Source organism: Ceratotherium simum, chromosome 36 (assembly GCF_057802395.1).
Source record: "Ceratotherium simum simum isolate JZ-2026a chromosome 36, ASM5780239v1, whole genome shotgun sequence".
In the NCBI taxonomy this organism is placed as follows: Eukaryota; Metazoa; Chordata; class Mammalia; order Perissodactyla; family Rhinocerotidae; genus Ceratotherium; species Ceratotherium simum.
The window spans coordinates 26,722,618-26,741,318 of NC_141935.1; the positions used below are offsets into that span (position 1 = coordinate 26,722,618).

Below are 18,701 nucleotides of genomic sequence, written 5' to 3' on the forward strand. Positions count from 1 at the left end.
CTGTTTGCCCTTTTAGAGGTCCTGAGGCCCTGGCCCCTCTCTCTCCATCTGTTAGCCCCTCCTACCTGTACCTAGCCTATAGACTAGACTTAGACTCCACAGACCATCATTACAACTGCCTTCTCAGGGATTCCTCAACTCCTTTGACCTCTGATCCTTCCATCTCACCCAGATGACAAAACCCTAACTCTGAATCAATACACCAATCCACCATTTTTGCTCTTGAGCCTGGGTTACTGAACAAAATCCTCCAGGATTTCTTGAAAATCCTTACATAGGCTCTTTCTGAACTCTCTCTCCCATTTCCCACAAGAAGTATTTCCACATTTTACTATGCTCCTCAAGCTCTGTCACCTACTACCTTCCTCCTCACTCAAAAGTGAAAGAGAGGCCACTAGGTAGGGACAACATAAGTTGGTTCATTGTTCTACCCCACCCCAAAGCCAACCTCCTTTTTGTTCTAGAACCTGGCCTCTCCAACCTCCTGAGGGTCTTCAACTTTTTCTCTGCTGGCCCTCAGCCCTTTGAATATAAACATGCTTGCGTGGTCCCATCTTCCACAAGCAACTCCCTCAACCTGCTGTCTCTCTCCAGCCCTGTGTCTCTCCTTCTCTTCATTGCCAAGTAACGTGTCCTCCGTGCTCTACTTTCTCATATCCATCCATTCCTCAGCGCTCTGAACTCTGTACCCTGTCAATTCACCAAATCTGCTCCTGCAGAGGTCATCAATGGACTCTTTGTTGCTAAAACTAATGGACATTTTCTTTGACTTGACCTCACCTCTGACATTTGATATGCTTGGTTACTGCCTCCTTCTTGAGATTCTCTCCTACCGTGGCTTCCAAGATGCTTCTCTCCTGCTTTCCCTCCTCTCAGGCTTCTCCTTCCCAGTCTCTTGGGGGCTCCTCTTCCTCTTCTCTCCCTTAAATCCTGATGTTCCCCTTGGTTCTGTTGACACTATTCTCTTTTGTTTCTAAGGCATAACTACTACTTACATGCTGAGGACTCCAAAATCCATGTCTCTAGCCACATCTTCCTCCTATTGATCCAAATGATTATTGGATGTCTCCCGCTGGGTGTCCCACTAGCTCCTCAATTCCAAGATGTTCACAGCCAAGCTCATCACTTTGCCTACCAACCCCGACTTGCTTCTTGGATTTCTTATTTGAACGAATGGCTATAATTCACCTATTGTCCAAGCCAGAAACCTGGCACTCACGCTTGACTTTTCCCAATCTATTTCCTCCTACCAACCAAATAGCCTAACACCTGGTCTCCCTCCTTCTAGTCTTGACTCTTCCAGTCTATTTTCCATGTTATTTACAAATGACCTTTCTTTCTCTATGATCTTCAGAAGTCCAAACCCTAACACTAAAACCCAAACTGTACACCTAACTCAATATCCTTAATGACACAGCTCCTGTTTGCCAATCCAATTCCATCTTCTCACCATGTCCCCCAAATCTCCCACACACCAAACATACTAAACTACTCTAAATTCCCAAACTGTTCCATGTTTCATTACACCTCTAGGTTTTTTGTCCTTGCTGCTCCCCTGCTGAAATCGCCTGCGTCCTGCGGCCCACTTAGTAAACTACTCGTCTTTAAGACAGGTGTCATCTGTTCTGGAAAGTCTTCTCCACTCACTAGAATCTTTCATCTCTCAGCAAGCTCCTCCCAGGCTGAGTTAGCTGTCCCTCTTATGCACTTCCCTAGTACCCAGACACGCCCCTGTCTGAGCTGGGGCTGCTGACTGATCTGCAGGTCTCCCTCACTGAAGTGTAACCTCAATTAGGACAGATTCACCTTGCAACTCCAGTTCTTTGTGCATTACCTAATGATACTCAGTACATGTTTCATGATGAACGAACTGTGACTAACAGTCTTTTGGGGAACAGCCTTCTCTCTGGGGGCAAGACTGCTTGCCTAGAAGGAAGACTCACAAGCAACATTAAATGTTTGTATGTATATACACACATGTAGTGGGGAAGCATCTTTAAATAGAGATCACTGTGTGTGCATGCACATGTGTGCACGTGTGTATGAAAGAACGCACAGGTGATGGAAAGGTATTTGTTTCCTTTACCTTATTTGCCCCTTTGCTTGAAGTCCTGGTGTCTTTTTCCACTGGGATTCCTTGTGCTCAGATAACTATACTCTGCTCTCTCAATGGCTGTACCTCCTGCACACCATAACATTTCTTGAAATTCTTACTCAGTATTCAGGACAATATTCCCATGATAGGTATTCTGAACAGATAAGAATTCTAAAGACCAGAATACAATGCCACTTCCTCACATTACCATTCAGTCTTCTGTAGATTCAATCATCTTAACTCCTTTAGCTAATCCATCGTGGTAACGTGCTGGATCAACACATTTAAATGTTTACACTATGTTATTATAACCTCAGATGAGATTTGTAACTGGTACTCATGAGGAATTATTAATATTCATTTCAATAACTCTTCTTCCACATTCAGATTGCTGAAGTGTCTGTTGTTGTTTAAAAAAGAAGCTTTCATAGGGCCAGCCCGGTGGCGTAGCAGTTAAGTGTGTGCGATCTGCTTCAGTGGCCCGTGGTTCGCAGGTTCGGATCGCGGGCGTGCACCGACGCACCGCTTGTCAAGCCGTGCTGTGGCGGCGTCCCTTATAAAGGAGAGGAAGATGGGCACGGATGTTAGCTCAGGGCCAGTCTTCCTCAGCAAAAAGAGGAGGATTGGCATTGGATGTTAACTCAGGGTTAATCTTCCTCAAAAAAAAAACAAAAAAACAAGAAGCTTCCATCACATTGCTACTCATTTTCAATTTGTGGTCATTCTGCTCCCTCCCAAGATCTTGATATGTCAAACCTTGGGTTATTCTTCATTTTGTCAGCTTAATTAATTTGAAGGTAACCTGAGTTTTATTGTAGAAAATTAACAATGATCCATAAATAATGTTAAAAGTTTTAAGAATAGTTTCAAAATAATCAGCAATTTGTCATTCCATGAGGCTAGACATACTAAACAAAATTTTAATTATTAAGTTGTTTTAAATAGCTTAAATGTTGATATGTTAAATAGTTAAAATGTTAAATACTTTAAACGTTTAAATAGTTTTAAATTGTTATGATCAACTTTAAAAAACAATATATTAAAATAGCTGTCACAAGGCATTATCATATGTAGGAATTATAAGATAAAATGTGAAATTAACAACGGTGAACAATTTTTAAAATTATCCTTTCAATTAGAAATTGTCATTAAAATGTTTAATTTTCATCTATCACTATCATTGTTGTATAGTCCTTGAAATGAACTGAATTCGATTCCAGATCAATTGCAGCAGACAACATTTCTTCCATTTTCTCCAGAGAAAAAGGCTCACCTTGGAAGGACAAGAAGGGAAATTCATCATTTACAATTTTCTGATTTTTTTTCTTTCTCTTTCTACTAGCTAGCTTAATCGCCATGAAGCTCCACAAACCCCCACTGTGTCGCTAGTTACTCTCTCTGGGGCTGTAGAGCCAGTACATCATGACAGTCCAGAGGGTCAAAGAGTATGCTGTTGTACACAGGCAGATTTGGGACTTATTTTACCTTGCAGTAAAATCATAGCTCAAGCAACCTATAAAATTGATCATTTCAGCCAAAACAGCTAGAAGACATAAGGACATCATGAATAAGGTTGTTTGTTTACATTAAAACCATTGAAATTGTCAAAGGATTAACCTAAAGTCCCAGTTTTATAGGGAGTCTAATCATTATATTTTGTAAGGATATGAAGACAGGATTAAATGGTTGCTATGCCAACTTGCTGCAGAGCAGATAACAGAGACTTGAAACTGTAATGATTACATCTCTGAATATTCCCTAACCAGGTCTGGCCAACTTAGTGATGCCAGCTGAACCCAGTGACAGATGCCATTCATCATCCATTTCAAAACAGTCCTCTTTGTTATAGTTTGGTTCAGTGTTGCTGTCAAATGAAACCAAAAGTTGGATAGAAAATCTGTGGGCTTCAGTTTGATTCAGGTAACAGCTGAGGGCCATCTTGGATATTGGTTTTACCAAGATGAGAAGCCAACTCAGGAAGAATCTTGGAAAGGCGTTGACTATTGAAATAAAACTCTGTCCTGATATTAAAAACATGGAAACATCCACATCACCACCTTTCCCCCAAAGAGTCTTGGCCCAACAAGTAAGTTACCAAGGACTGAGGATACCTTCCTTCTGAGCTGAAGTCTCCTGCCTCTACAAACAATGCATTCTAAGTTGGAATTCAGTTAATAATACAGAAATCATTCAAGTGGGGATGTTGATGACAATGATGATAGCATTATCAGAGAAGAATGTGCCACGTTCTTCTGAAATCATGCTTATATCCTAAGAAAACAAAGAATGCCAAAAATGCCCAGAAAGACAAATTCTGAATCTTTCTTATACCTGATTGTTAAATACTAAATCCACTGCAAATGAACTTCGATGGGCACCATGGAAGTCCTTAAAAGAATACTCAAAACAAACACTTATTGAGAACGTCCGTGTGCCAGGCACTGATCTAAGTGCTTCACATATATTAACTAAGTTAATCTCCCAACACCTCAGGAGAGGTAAGCACTGTCATCCCCACTTACCGCTGAGGACACCAGCACACAAGGAAACAAGGCAGCCTGCCCCAGCCAGGGGGTGGAATTGCTGGATGTGAACGCCAGCATCCAGCTCAAGGTCCATGAACTCAACGCCCACACTCTACTGCTCAGAACAAGGCCTTGCTCACGGTACAGTACAGAAGCTGGGCACACTGCTTCCTTTGGCAAGGAAGAGGCATGTAGTGTTTGATTAAGGATGGGAGGACAAGAGCTTAATGATTAAAAGCACAAGCTTGGGCGTCAGACGCCTGGGTTCCCATGCTAAGCCATCTCATTAGCTTTAAGATCCTGGTCAAGTCACTTAACCTCTGTGTGCCTCAGTTTCCCTGTTTGTAAGATGGAGATGATAATAATACTCCTATCTCACAGGGTTGTCATGAGGATTAAAGTGTTATTAGTTAACTAGCACTTAGAACATTGCCTGGCACATTGGCAGCAACTTGTGTTTGTTTAAAAAAAATTTTTTTGAAGTCTTCCCTGCTGCCAAATACCGTCTGACACAGTACACATGCCTGGACATACGTGGACTCCCATTGTGTAGGAACGTGATTCCATGCGATGTACGATGTTCATCATACGACATCCTGGGCATTCAGGATGCATATTCTCAGACTGAGGAACACTCTGGGGATGGTGTGAAAAGCTGCACTGTCTCTGCCTCCACTGCAGCCTGTCCCAATCTCCCCATTTCAGTCGGTAGCATTACCATCCCACCCATCACCCAGGTCAAAGCCTGCTGCCTGGACTCGGCTCCCATCTCTGTCCCCTGCACTCTGTTACTCATCATGACCCACGGATCCTGCTGTACACAGTCCTGTTGGATCAATCTCGTTCCATTCCCATTGCCACTGCCAGATCAGGCCCTTATTAGGGTACCTCAAAATGCTGACACAGCCTCCCAACTGGTCTCCCTAGTCTAACCTCTTTCTCACTCATCTAGCAAACCTACCAGCACCACATTAACCGTCCCACAATCCCTCTTGCACAGTGTGACTCATCTGCTCAAAACCCTACCATGCTTCTCCACTGCCCGCAGGATGAATTCTGAACTCCTGAGCCCAGGCCTCTACCATCTTGTCCCAGTACATCTATCTTGAGTCATATCCTACTGTTTGCCAACAAGACCCTCTGGGCCCTGTCTTCCCACAGGCCCCCGAAACGGCGTGCTCATTCCCATCTCCCAGTTTTTGTTCATACTGTTTTATCAATCTATGTCTCCCTCTCATCGGCCTCTTCACCCATTCTTCCTTCGTTGACTCGTTCATTCATTAATTCAACAAACATTTGTTGAGACTTACTCAGTGTGGAGGTGCTACAATGCATAAGATTTTACCCCTGCTCTCAATAACTCATTCATAGCAGTTCTCCCTTCTTAAGAAATCGACTTTCTCTTTAAGTCTTCCCAGACCATCTTTCCAGGCTGGTCCGGCCCACACTGATCTTCCGATACTCACTTTGTTCTATTGTCTTATATTGTGAATTGTTTAATAAGTTTTATTCCCCCCAATAAGACTATAATATCCTTGAGAAAAGGATATTATACTTTTCTTACCATTACCTCTCCCTGCACTTAGTGCCCCTCACCTACACACAGTAGGTACACCATACTAATGTTATTGAACTGTTGTGGAAATTTTGACTAAATTCATATTGCCTAATAGAATCTAGGATTTACTTTTCTGAAATTAATCCTTAGGATTAAGAGGCTGATGCTTTGAAAGTCCTAACATTTCCACCAAAGTTAATCCTAGGAAAACTGAACAACGTCGTAAGAGTTTTTGGGTGGCAGCTGTGACTGGCATGTCATCTTACTCTCATCCCCTGTATTCTCACCCAATGGTGGATCGGTCTAAATGGTCAAACCAGTTGTGCATGGAGACGCAGTCTTAGTCTTCCCTACTCAAAATTACTTGCACTTTTGACTCTTTCCCAAGGGATGAGCAACTCTGAATCATTCAGGACTCAATCTGTGAACCAGCAAACTTAACAAAAGAGACAGAACTCTAACTTTGCATTGGAGAAGTAGAGGTGACCAGTAAGAGAATGGTTTCAAGAGAACGTCCATTAGGCTCCTGCCATTCAGGGAAAACAAATGTACACATCAGCCTAAACAGAGAGAATTCCTAAAGGAAATACGTTTGCACATGTAAGGGTGCAGGTATTATGCGTGTGTGTGTGTGTGTGTGTGTGTGTGTGTGTAGTTCAAGTTCAAATCAAATACATATGGTTCTGTTAGCAAAAAGAACTAAAAATTCTCGTGTGAACTCATCTTCAGTTGAGGCTATATTGTCTGTAACTTCACTCATGGAAAATTCTTTAAAAAGGAATTTTTATATATAATTCAAATCTTCAGTCTGGTAACAAGCATTGATTTATAGTGATTGACAGCTCACATTTTCCAGGTGGCAGACCTTTATTCTGGAAAAACTCTAAGTGAATGGGATGACTTCAGTTTACAGAAGTATCACTACACTTTACAAAATCCTATGAGACAACATCCATCTCCCCTTAACCCACCCTTTGTCCTCTTACCACCCACAAAACAGAAACCACCCTAAAACCAAAACAGGAACAGTAAATAAGTTTTTTTAACCAGAATGATTGACTTTAAAGTATTCCTGAGAATTTTTGCATAATTGTTGTTAAATTATTAATCACTTAAATAAGTCACTGTCATAACATAAGTAATAAGTCACTCTTACCCTCTTCAGTCATATCTTGATCAGTTCTTCTGGCGAAAGGATCCCATGTTTAGCTGGATCTAAGACCTACGGGAAAAGAAAAGACAGATATATTTTTTGTTTGGTGAATAAATCCCACATGATGAATTTTTCATATAAATATAAATTTTTATAAAATCTGGAGCTTACACACCTCAAAAGATCGAAGGTATCTTCTGGAATTGGTCTCTATCCAATTACGCAATAAAAGGAGTAAATGCCACAGTATGCAGCTCAGTCATCACATAACAAATGATCACATAAAATGAAACAAAAGCTACTGACACACTGCGATAATAATACTTCCCTCACTGAAATCTTTTTGTATTTCTAGATAACGAAAGTTGAAAGCACTCCATACCCACAGGAAATACGTAGTTTAAATATCACTGGCATGTTTGATGTTATCTATTAGTTTTTTTCAGCACTATGGAAATCAATTTATCTGGGAACAAAATGCCTCCAATAAACCAACTATGCTAAGTTGATGCTACACTTTCTCTAGAAAAATAATTAGGGATAATTCTTACTTATTATTGATAATTCCAGATAGAATAAGAATGTTGTCGATTTGTGCTTTTTGTAGCTTATTTGCCCTTTAATCACCCTTTGCTTATTAGATTAACACTCAAGGGGTTGCTATTTCTAAGCGCATGGCAAGTGGCAGTTCAGAAGTGTAGTGAGAAGCTAGAAGGAAGCTGTCCTAGGATAAATGTTGGTTGAGGATAATATACAAAGTGAAAAAGCCAAGTGTTTGAAATTAAGGTAATTCTAACCATTACTTTACCTTAAGAATTACATTGACTTTCTTACCTTCTTTCCAGCAGTACTCCATCACTGGAAGAAATTTTTCGAATTGAATGTATCCAGTGGGTGGTTCTTCTGCTGCCTAAACATTCAAAAAAAAAAGGGCCGCCATTCACTCAACAAATGTATTGAGCAGCTACTCTTTCCAAGCACTGTGCCGAGCGTTGGGGAGTTGATGATGAGCATATGTGGGCAGGGCCCCGCTCACAGCATTTATATTCTGTAGTGGAGACATATACTGATCAAAAAACAACAAAGCAGGGCCAGCCCAGTGGCGTGGCGGTTAAGTCCACATGCTCCGCTGTGGGGTTGGCAGGTTCGGATCCCAGGTGTGGACCTACGTACTGCTTGTCAGGCCATGCTGTGGCGGCGTCCCATATAAAGTAGAGGAAGATGGGCATGGATGTTAGCCCAGGGCTGATCTTCCTCAGCAAAAAAAAAAAAACAACAAAGCTAAATGTCTAACGATAAGTCTATGAAAGCACAATGAAGGAGCGGAGCATGGGTCTATTACAGCAGAGAGGAGAGGAGACTTATCTAGGCCAGGAGATCAGGAAAGGCAGTCATGAGGAAATCACACTGGAGCTGATGGATAAAGGATGAGGAGAAGGTAATCAGAGACAGCAAGGAAGAGACTCCAGGTGGAGGAAATTACAGGCACTAATTTCCGTGTGACACAGCGGAGGCCAGGAGGCTGGAACACAGAGAGCAAAGAGGAGAATGTTTCCAGATGAGGCTGGAGAGAGAGACAGGGAGCAGACAACGCAGGGACTTATCGTCCATGCAAGTGCCTTTGGTCGTTATCCTAACACCAGTGGGAAATCACTGGAGATCTCACAGATGTGTCTGAAAGATCACACTGGCTGTGGTGAGGTGGCTTCTGCAGCGGTCTAAGCAGATATCATGAGGGCTTGCGTTAGAGTGGTGGCCACGGAGAAAGGGGGATGGTTTCAAGAGATATTTAAGAAGTAAAATCAATAGGACCTGGTGCTGCATCTATTCTGGGCAAAGATGAGAAAAGAGAGAGGAGTCCAGGACAACTGCCGAGATTCTGACTTGCACAGAGGGGATGGAGTGATGCTTCTCCCTGAGATAAGGACCACTGGATAAGGGACCAGGTTAGGGGAACAATCATTCTTCCAAGGATCGAGGTACATATCAAATCATGGTAATATTTATTAAATACCTAGATGGCCAATGGAACTTTGTTATACCACCACTAATTAAGAGAACACTACAGCTGAGAAAGAGAATTTTTGGTTCCTGGCACTATTAGATGAGAATGAGAAAGACTCCTGCCCAGAGGTTCAACTTGGATGGTGTGGCTGAACACAACACCATTGATCTTAACTTCATGTCAGGCTATTTACCAGAGGCTGTAAATTTTCCACTCCCTTTCAAAAATCCTATTAAAAGGCTCATAGATCCCAATTCAACAGAGGAGCTTTTAACAGATTTATTCTTTGAGCAAAAAATAAGAAATCTACAGGTTGCTGCTACGTGGAACACACTGTCATCCAAATGACAACTATTTTTTAATATTTATGGGAGATTCTCACCTAGTATGAGTAGAGACCTCAGACTCCAGTATCAGCAGAAAATGTCATCCATCTAATGACAGAATGACATGTTTCAGAATTTCTGAGCCCATCAATACATGAACAATTGTCTTCAGCTGCCTCTAGGTCCAAGGCGAGCATTTTGCAAATTAATGTTCATATGGCTCTGATGTGCTTGAGTAGCACTCTGTAACTTCCAATGCCAGGGGCCTCCTAAAAATAAAATGTCAATCTCAGGAGACTACCTTTGGAGGGATTTTTTTTTTTAATAATTTTATTTATTTATTTATTTTCCCCCAAAGCCCCAGTAGATAGTTGTATGTCATAGTTGCACATCCTTCTAGTTGCTGTATGTGGGACGCAGCCTCAGCATGGCCGGAGAAGCAGTGCGTCAGTGTGCGCCCGGGATCCGAACCCAGGCCTCCAGCAGCGGAGTGCGTGCACTCAACCGCTAAGCCACGGGGCCGGCCCTGGAGGGACAATTTTTAAAGTGTTGAGTTTCTATTCTGATTACTCCAGAAATTTGCTCCAGAAGCTAGAACAATGGTTTGCTTCCCTTTCCCCTGACCCCCAATAAACCACTATAGAGCAAAGAGTCTCAACCTTGAAAGATCAAAAGCAATCTTTATTTCATGAGCATCCTCGTCAATCTACAAACTGTTTTTAGTTTTCCACAGGGAGTTCAACTCTACAGCACTGTCTCCATCACGTGAGAATCACAAACACAGATTATGTGCCCCATGACGCTCCCCCGGCTCCCGCACAACTTCCACGAGCCGTCGGTGCTCTGAACACTTGGGTGAAAGCTGCAGATCGTTCTGGCCTGTCAGATCTGTGTAGAGCCAGAACCGCACAAAAATAGTAAATTAAAGCAGATCTCTGACTAATCAGGGGAGCAGAAGAGGCATAAATTTTCTTTGACTTTTTTTTTAAGAGGGATGACGAATAAACAGAGGTCTTGTGGTTAAAAAGTAAGAAGAGGGCCGGCCCCGTGGCTTAGCAGTTAAGTGCGCGCGCTCCGCTACTGGCGCCCCAGGTTCGGATCCCAGGCGCGCCCCGACTCACCGCTTGTCCGGCCATGCTGAGGCCGCGTCCCACATACAGCAACTAGAAGGATGTGCAGCTATGACATACAACTATCTACTGGGGCTTTGGGGGAAAAAAAGGAGGAGGATTGGCAATAGATGTTAGCTCAGAGCCGGTCTTTCTCAGCAAAAAAAAGGGGGATTAGCACGGATGTTAGCTCAGGGCTGATCTTCCTCACAAAAAAAAAAAAGTAAGAAGAAAAATAAGTAAGTCCATCTTCAACTTGGGCAGATTGTGATAATCTGTCTGTGACCCAACACTGTCCTCTAGAGGCCACATCTAATCTGTTCTTCTGTACAAAAAGATATCTAAGCAATGGCACAAAAACAGTACAATTATATGATGATTCTAAATACAACACTGATGAACTAGTTAATATATACCAGAGACAATTTTATATTACAAAATATTTTGTAATATTTTAATATTTAAATAATCTTTTTATTTTAGAATAGTTTGAGATTTACAGAAAAGTTGCAAAGACAGCACAGAGTTCCCATATAACCCCACTAGTTTTCCCCGTTGTTAATCCTTACATGATGATGGTCCAACTAGAGTTGGTTCCTTGTCACAACTAATGAACAATATTGATACATTATTATTCACTAAACTCCATGCTTTATTTGGACTCCATTAAAAAGAGAAACAAGAAGAGTAGGATAGAATTCCACTTCTGGTAATTTGGCAAGAGGGGTGGGGAGAGCGGAGGATAAGAGGTGGTTCTGTTATTTCTGGTGCAGGACAAACTAGTTACCTTTATGAGGCCATAAGTAAGGATGAAAAAACTACTTTCTGGAAATGTTTGCAATGATGGCTCAATGATTATTTAAATCCACATATTAAAATATAACAGAAATATATCAAATACCGAACCATACTCTATAGTGTGTGTGTGTGTGTGTTATGTGCAATATATATACACACACACAGTGTGGATATACAGAGAGAGTTACAGGTTGAGTTGTATTCTCCCAAAATTGCTATGTTGGGGAGTCCTAACCCCAGTACCTCCAAATGTGACTTATTTGGAAAGACGATACTTACCGAGCAATCAAGTTAAAGTGAAGTCATTAGGGTGGGCCCTAACCCAGTATGACTGGTGTCTGATAAAAAGCGGAAATTTGGACACAGAGACATGCACACAGGGAGAATGCCACGTGAGCATGAAGACAGCCATCTACAAACCAAGGAGAAAGGCCTGGAACAGATCCTTCCCTCATAGCCACCAGAAGGCACCAGCACTGCCATCACCTTGATTTTGTACTTCTAACCTCCAGAACCGTGAGATGATAAACTTCTGTTGTTTAAGCCACTGTTTGCGGTATTTTGTTACAGCAGGTCTAGCAAACTTCCACACACATATACGGCACATTTGAATCCAAAGACTCTGAATCACTGTCATCAAGCATAAGTCCCCACACTTCTCAGTTACAGATTAGCAAAGCAAATAGTCACAGTTCAGAACAGATTTTAGAGTTGATACAGAGAACACAGTGCAGCTCAGACCTACTTTCTTCAGGAGAAAACTCAAGTCACCAACCTAGAATAAAATGAATTCAAGAGAGATTCCCTGAATTACAGCAGACATGTTTGAAAAGACCAAGAATTCATTGCCATTTCTTCACTTACACCAAAGTCATACTGGGAAAATCCACTTGACCTCTGTAGTGATCGAGTTTTTAAAAAAACTAGCTATCGCCTTTCTCCTAGAAAAATAACACAATATATTCACCATGTTAAACCAAGGATAGTTTAAAATATTCTGGATAAAATGCACCCCCTAGAGTCCTCATTTGTCATACAGGGAGAACAGTAATATCTTCCTCACATGGTGGTTGTGAAGCTTACATGAAACATGACATGAAGGTGCTTTGTGAACCTTGAGAGTCTGTTGTTATGATTATTATTCTTTCCACCAATAGTGTAAACACTTCTGGTTCTATATTGTGTAAGGACACCTCCTCTTGAAAGAATCACTCTCTGGTGCTGAAATTTCAGACATGTCCTCCTTGACCCACCATATGGACCTAACTGTTTGTACAGAAGTTTGGTCCTGCCTCCTCTCTGTAAATGCCATGTGGAATGAGGTGAGACTGTATTAAACTGCTAGGCATATCTAATTCCTTGTCCCGCACGCTGGACCCTGCGTAGAGGACAGGCGGTGTGGATTAGCAGCGACGCCTCCACCTCTGCTGTCTCCCTACGTGCCTCTCTGGACTGACAGGAGAGGGAGAGTGACAGACAGCCACCAAATGCATCCCTCTTCCTCAAAAGACAAAAACAAACAAAACAAACCTACGCTGTTCCTGTAAACATGAATGAGGCAAAGTAAGTTATCATCTTTTTTCTTCATCTAAGAGGAGGGCTAATGTGCTGAAAAGGAGGTCATAATAGGAAAGTAACCTAGGCAGCATTTCTGAACACAAAGGGAATAAAACCTCTCTGCAGGAAGATCCCCCAGCTTAGCCTTCAAGGGCCATTTATAGTAAATTCATCTTCATAGCGTGCCAGCAGATGTGCGCCTGGAAGACCAAGGCCCTGAGATGCTTGACTCTTCCTCCTCCTGAGAATTATGGTGGAGCAAGCGACCTGTAGAAAATATACTGCTTTCATTGCCACACAAGGGGCCCACCTCTGCAAGACTACCACGTGCCTTCAGACATCCCATAGTCTCTTTGCATCCTCTTCCCCCATATGGAGAAGTCTCAATAAATAAGTAAATACCGTGGGATTTTTAAATATAACAGCATTTATCTAAGTCTCAAAGCGTGACGCAAATACTGTTTCTCACTCTACTTTGGTAAAAGTCAATTTTCTTAATCTATTTTGCATCTGAGAAAATGCAGGCACAGGGAGGTGAAGTGCCTATCTTGTCCTCCCAGTCAGTCTGGTGTTTTGATGGAATCACAGCCCAGAGTTCTTTACTCCCATTCCCATAGGGAAATCATCAGGCCATCTCTTGTCTCATTACAGCATAACTATTTATTTTAATGTGGAACTCACTGACTAGGTGCAATAAAACACAGTGAAAATTCATTTCTCCCCAGTGACATAGTCAATAAAGTGAACTATTTCATGCTTCACAAAAGCAAGATAATATCAGTAGTTAAGATGGTTTATAAAGCACCTACATTTCAACTAGTTCCAGGTCACTAAATAAGATACACGTACGAATTTTTTTAACTATTTGTTGTAAAAAATATAAAAACCATGAGATATTTCAAGTTACACTGTAAATACCACATACACAAGTTTTGACATAAATCATGTTTCAAACCAAAACATAAATACAATTTAGAAAATATTTCTCTACCTTAGATAGAATAAAATAATAAAACTCCCTGGCATTTGCCAAAAATAGTATCTTTACAAACGAAAAATCTTAAAGTCATCTACTTTAGAAAAATTATTTATTCCAAACATTCCAGAGGCTGTTGTGCAGAAACTGGATCTGTGATTGTTTTGGGTCAAAGTCTCTTTCTTATTACCGGATGTATCAAAAAAAGAATTGTCTCTTGGCCAGACCATCAGATTCTAAGAATCAACAGGTGGCTAAACCAGGTGACTGATAGGGTCCCTTCCCACTGTGACTTTTTACAATTGGAAGCGATGGTGAATCAGTGGCTGTCAAGACATTAATACGTCCATTTCATCTGCTGAATGGCCGGGGGCCTCACAGGGCTCCAGCTACACGAACTGTTTCCTGCCCTCAGTTTCCATTTCTCCCCACCTGGGCCCGAGCGCTGCCCCCACCCCCCCCAGCAGAGTCCTCTCCTACTGACAAGGGCAGAGGTGTTGGAGCAACTGTCCCCACTAAGGTGCTCTTCTACTCATTTCCACTAAAAGCAATTGTTGGAAATTGTGTTGCACTAAGATTGGAGGAAAAGCTCTACCCTGGGTTAACATTTGGTTTAAGCAAAGGGCAGTGGTTAACACAATAAATATCTGAATTTAGTGATGAATAAAAATGATCCTCTTTCTCCCTAAGCAGAAAATCCCCTAAAACAATTTTGGTCAAGTTGAATATGTAAACTTTATTAGGTCCACAGATATATAATACATGTTAACTTTAAAATATCACTATTATTATTTTAAAAGCAATTTTATTCAAACTCTCAATGCATCTTCAACAGAACTTTGTTACTAAGTTTGACTACTTTAGATCCCTCACATGAGTGGAATCCTAAAGTTTTTGTCTTTTTTGTGTCTAGCATATTTCACGCAGTATACCATCTTCAAGGTTCACTCACACTGTAGTATATGACAGGATTTCCTCCTTTTTTTTTTTTTTTTTTGGTGATGAAGATCAGCCCTGAGCTAACATCTGATGCCAATCCTCCTCTTTTTTGCTGAGGAAGACTGGCCCTGGGCTAACATCCATGCCCATCTTCCTCCACTTTATATGGGACGCCGCCACAGCATGGCTTGACAAGCAGTGCGTCAGTGCACAGGATCCGAACCTGTGAACCCTGGGCCGCCCAGTGGAGGGTGCACACTTAACCGCTGCCACCGGGCAGGATTTCCTTCTTAAACTGTTAGTTTTTAAAGATTAGATAACAGTATGGAAGAATTGTTTGATGTAATATTTAGTAAAAAAGGTAAAATATTCTGGCTGTGTTTGAGTGATGGATACAAGAGAGATCATTCCCCTACTTTTTCTTGCGCAATTTATTTAACCCGCATGTCTTTTTTTAATAATGAAAACTTCCTAATATGGAAAGTGGTTGTAAAATAATTAGGTGAAGAAAGCAAGGTTCAGAACTGTACATACTGAATTGTCCTATAAGATTACAGTTATGTTAAAACCTATGCAGGGAAATAACATGGAAGGAAGTGCACTACAATTCTAATGATGATTATACTAAGGTGATGGACTGGACAGCTAATCTACAACAAAAGAGCCAAGAACATACAACGGTGAAAGCAAAGTCTCTTCAAAAATGGGAAAACTGGAAAGCCATGCAAAAGAATGAAAGCAAACCACTACATTACACCATACACAAGAATTAACTCAAAATGGATTAAAGACTTGAATACAAAACTTGAAACCATAAAACTCCTAGAAGAAAACACACCATGCAGTATGCTCTTTGACATTGGTCTCAGCAGCATCTTTTTGAATATGTCTCCTCAGTCAAGGGAAACAAAAGAAAAACAAACAAATGGGACTACAGTAAACTAAAAAGCTTCTGCACAGCAAAGGAAATCATCAACAGAATGAAAAGACAGCTGACCAATTGGGAGAAGATATTTGTAAATCATATATCTGATAAGGGATTAATTTCCAAAATATAAAAAGAACACATATAACTTAACAACAAAAAAAAAACAACCTCGTTAAAAAATGGGCAGGGCCGGCCCCATGGCTTAGCGGTTAAGTGCGCACGCTCCGCTGCTGGCGGCCCGGGTTCGGATCCCGGGCGCGCACTGACAGACCGATGCTCCGGCCATGCTGAGGCCGTGTGCCACACACAGCAACTAGAAGGATGTGCAGCTATGACATACAACTATCTACTGGGGCTTTGGGGAAGAAAAAGGAGGAGGATTGGCAATAGATGTTAGCTCAGAGCTGGTCTTCCTCAGCAAAAAGAGGAGAATTAGCATGGATGTTAGCTCAGGGCTGATCTTCCTCACAAAAAAAGAAAAAAAAAATGAGCAGAGGAGCTGAACATTTTTCCAAAGATATACAGATGGCCTATAGGCACATGAAAAGATGGTCAACATCACTAATTATTAGGGAAATGCAAATCAAAACCCCAATGAGATATCACCTCACGTCTGTCAAAATGGCTATAATTAAAAACACAAGGGCCGGCCCCGTGGCTTAGTGGTTAAGTGCGCGAGCTCCGCTGCTGGTGGCCCGGGGTTTGGATCCGGGCGTGCACCGATACACCACTTCTCTGGCCATGCTGAGGCCGCGTCCCACATACAGCAACTGGAGGGATGTGCAGCTATGACATACAGCTATCTACTGGGGCTTTGGGAGAAAAAATAAATAAATAAAATAAAATAAATAAATAAAATGAGACAAGTTATAAAAAAACAAACAAACAAAAAAACACAAGACATAACAAGCGTTGGGGAAGATGTGGAAAAAAGGCAACCCTTGTGCACTGCTGGTGGGAATGTATACTGCTGCAGCCACTATGGAAAACAGTATGGAGATTCCTCAAAAAATTAAAAATAGAACTACCATATGATCCAGCTATTCAACTTCTGGGTATTTATCCAAAGAACTTGAAAACACTAATTTGAAAAGATACATGCACTGCTGTGTTCACACAGCATTATTCACAATAGCCAAGACTTGGAAACAACCTGAGTGCCCATGGACGGATGACTAGATAAAGAAGATGTGGGATATGTATACAGTGAACTACTACTCAGCCATAGAAAATGGTGATATCTTGCCATTTGCAACAACATGGATGGACCTTGAGGGTATGATACCAAAGAAAATAAGTCAGAAGGAGAAAGACAAATACTGTATGATTTCACTCATATGTAGAAGATAAACACATCGATAAGGAGAACAGATTAGTGGTTACCAGAGGGGAAGGGGGCGAGCGGAGGGCAAAAGGGGTGAAGGGGAATATGTGCATGGTGACGGATGGCAACTAGACTTTTGGTGTTGAACACGATGTATCTATACAGAAGTGAAATATAATGATGTACATCTGAAATTTACATAATGTTATAAATCAATGTTACTTCAATAAAACATAATAAATAAATAAATACTAATTAAAAACAGAGAAGACATTGAAGCAGAACAGCAGCCATCAGCTCAGCCCTCTGAAGTACTGCAAACCCCAGTCACCATTTGGAAAACTGCTCTAATAAGGTACACGGACAGTGCAGCACAGAACAGACCTCTCAACAGCCTGAGAATTGGGGGGTGACGGTCTGTGCGGACCGGATGAGCTCATTGTCCTGGAGCAGAGATGGGATCTGCAACAGAAACACAGGTCAGAAGCTGGGAGGGTCCCTGGCTGGCAGAGACCCCGGCCCTCTGGCCCGACAGCAGCCACGGCGCGGTGAACGAGCACTATGCCACTTCCTTCCTGAGGGCCAGTGGAACTACAGCTCACGTCGCTTGCTCTACGCGGGGTCGCTAAGCCAGACAGCTGTGAGTGGGCACTGGCCTGGGAAGCCGTCCACCTGGTTTCCGGGCAGCTGGCCTCCGACTCCAAGTGACCTTGGGCCAGGTCCTTCCGCTCTCTGGGCTGCAGGCAGCCCATCTGTAATCAGGGAGCTTTGGCCTAAATCTGATTCTCCTTCCTACGCCCCAAACCATCAGTCCCTTTATTTTCAACACACACACTTTCTATTAGGACCCCAGGAAGTTAAGACGTGACGAGATGCATTCACTGTCTATTTCCAATCACAGAAAAAGAAGCTTGAACGACCTATCGGTCGCTGAAATAATAATAATTTAAAAAGAAGCGTGTGCTGTGGGTGGCGGAGTATGTTTCTCCCCTGCAGCCTAGAATTTGCTTTTCTAAGAGTTAAAGAGTTTCCACTTCTTAACTCCTAGCAGGGGTGAGGGCAAAAGCCGTTTCTAGAACCAGCTCCGCCCGAGCCCCCCCAGCAGCGCCTGGCACCCCTCCCTCCCGTCCCGGACGCCCGCTGACCCTTAATCGTCCCAGCGGCCCCGGGCCTGTCAGGACGGTCGCCTAGGCGGACTGAGAGGCGCCGAGACCCGCAAACACGGGACTGTCAGATCCGCGCGGCCCCGCGCCCAAGCCACGCCAGGCCAGTCGCCGGCGGCCGAGGGATCACAGGAACGGAGCCTCCGGGGTCGCCCCGAGCCTGTGAACGCCCGCAGCGGCATCCACCTTCCCGCTCCCGCGGCGACCGAACGCGGCGTCGCTCTGACGCTTCTGCAGCGCGACGC

At 42.5% G+C, this 18,701-nt stretch overlaps 1 long non-coding RNA gene across 1 annotated transcript; it reads right to left on the reverse strand.

Annotated features, from left to right (window-relative positions):
• Positions 1 to 3,147: 3,147 nt before the first annotated feature.
• LOC147912371 (uncharacterized) lies at positions 3,148 to 18,413 on the reverse strand. The gene is made up of 4 exons (XR_015550030.1): positions 17,678 to 18,413; positions 8,166 to 8,241; positions 7,335 to 7,400; positions 3,148 to 3,368 (listed from the first exon to the last, which is right to left on the reverse strand). It is a non-coding gene; the product is annotated as an uncharacterized LOC147912371 (long non-coding RNA).
• Positions 18,414 to 18,701: the final 288 nt, after the last annotated feature.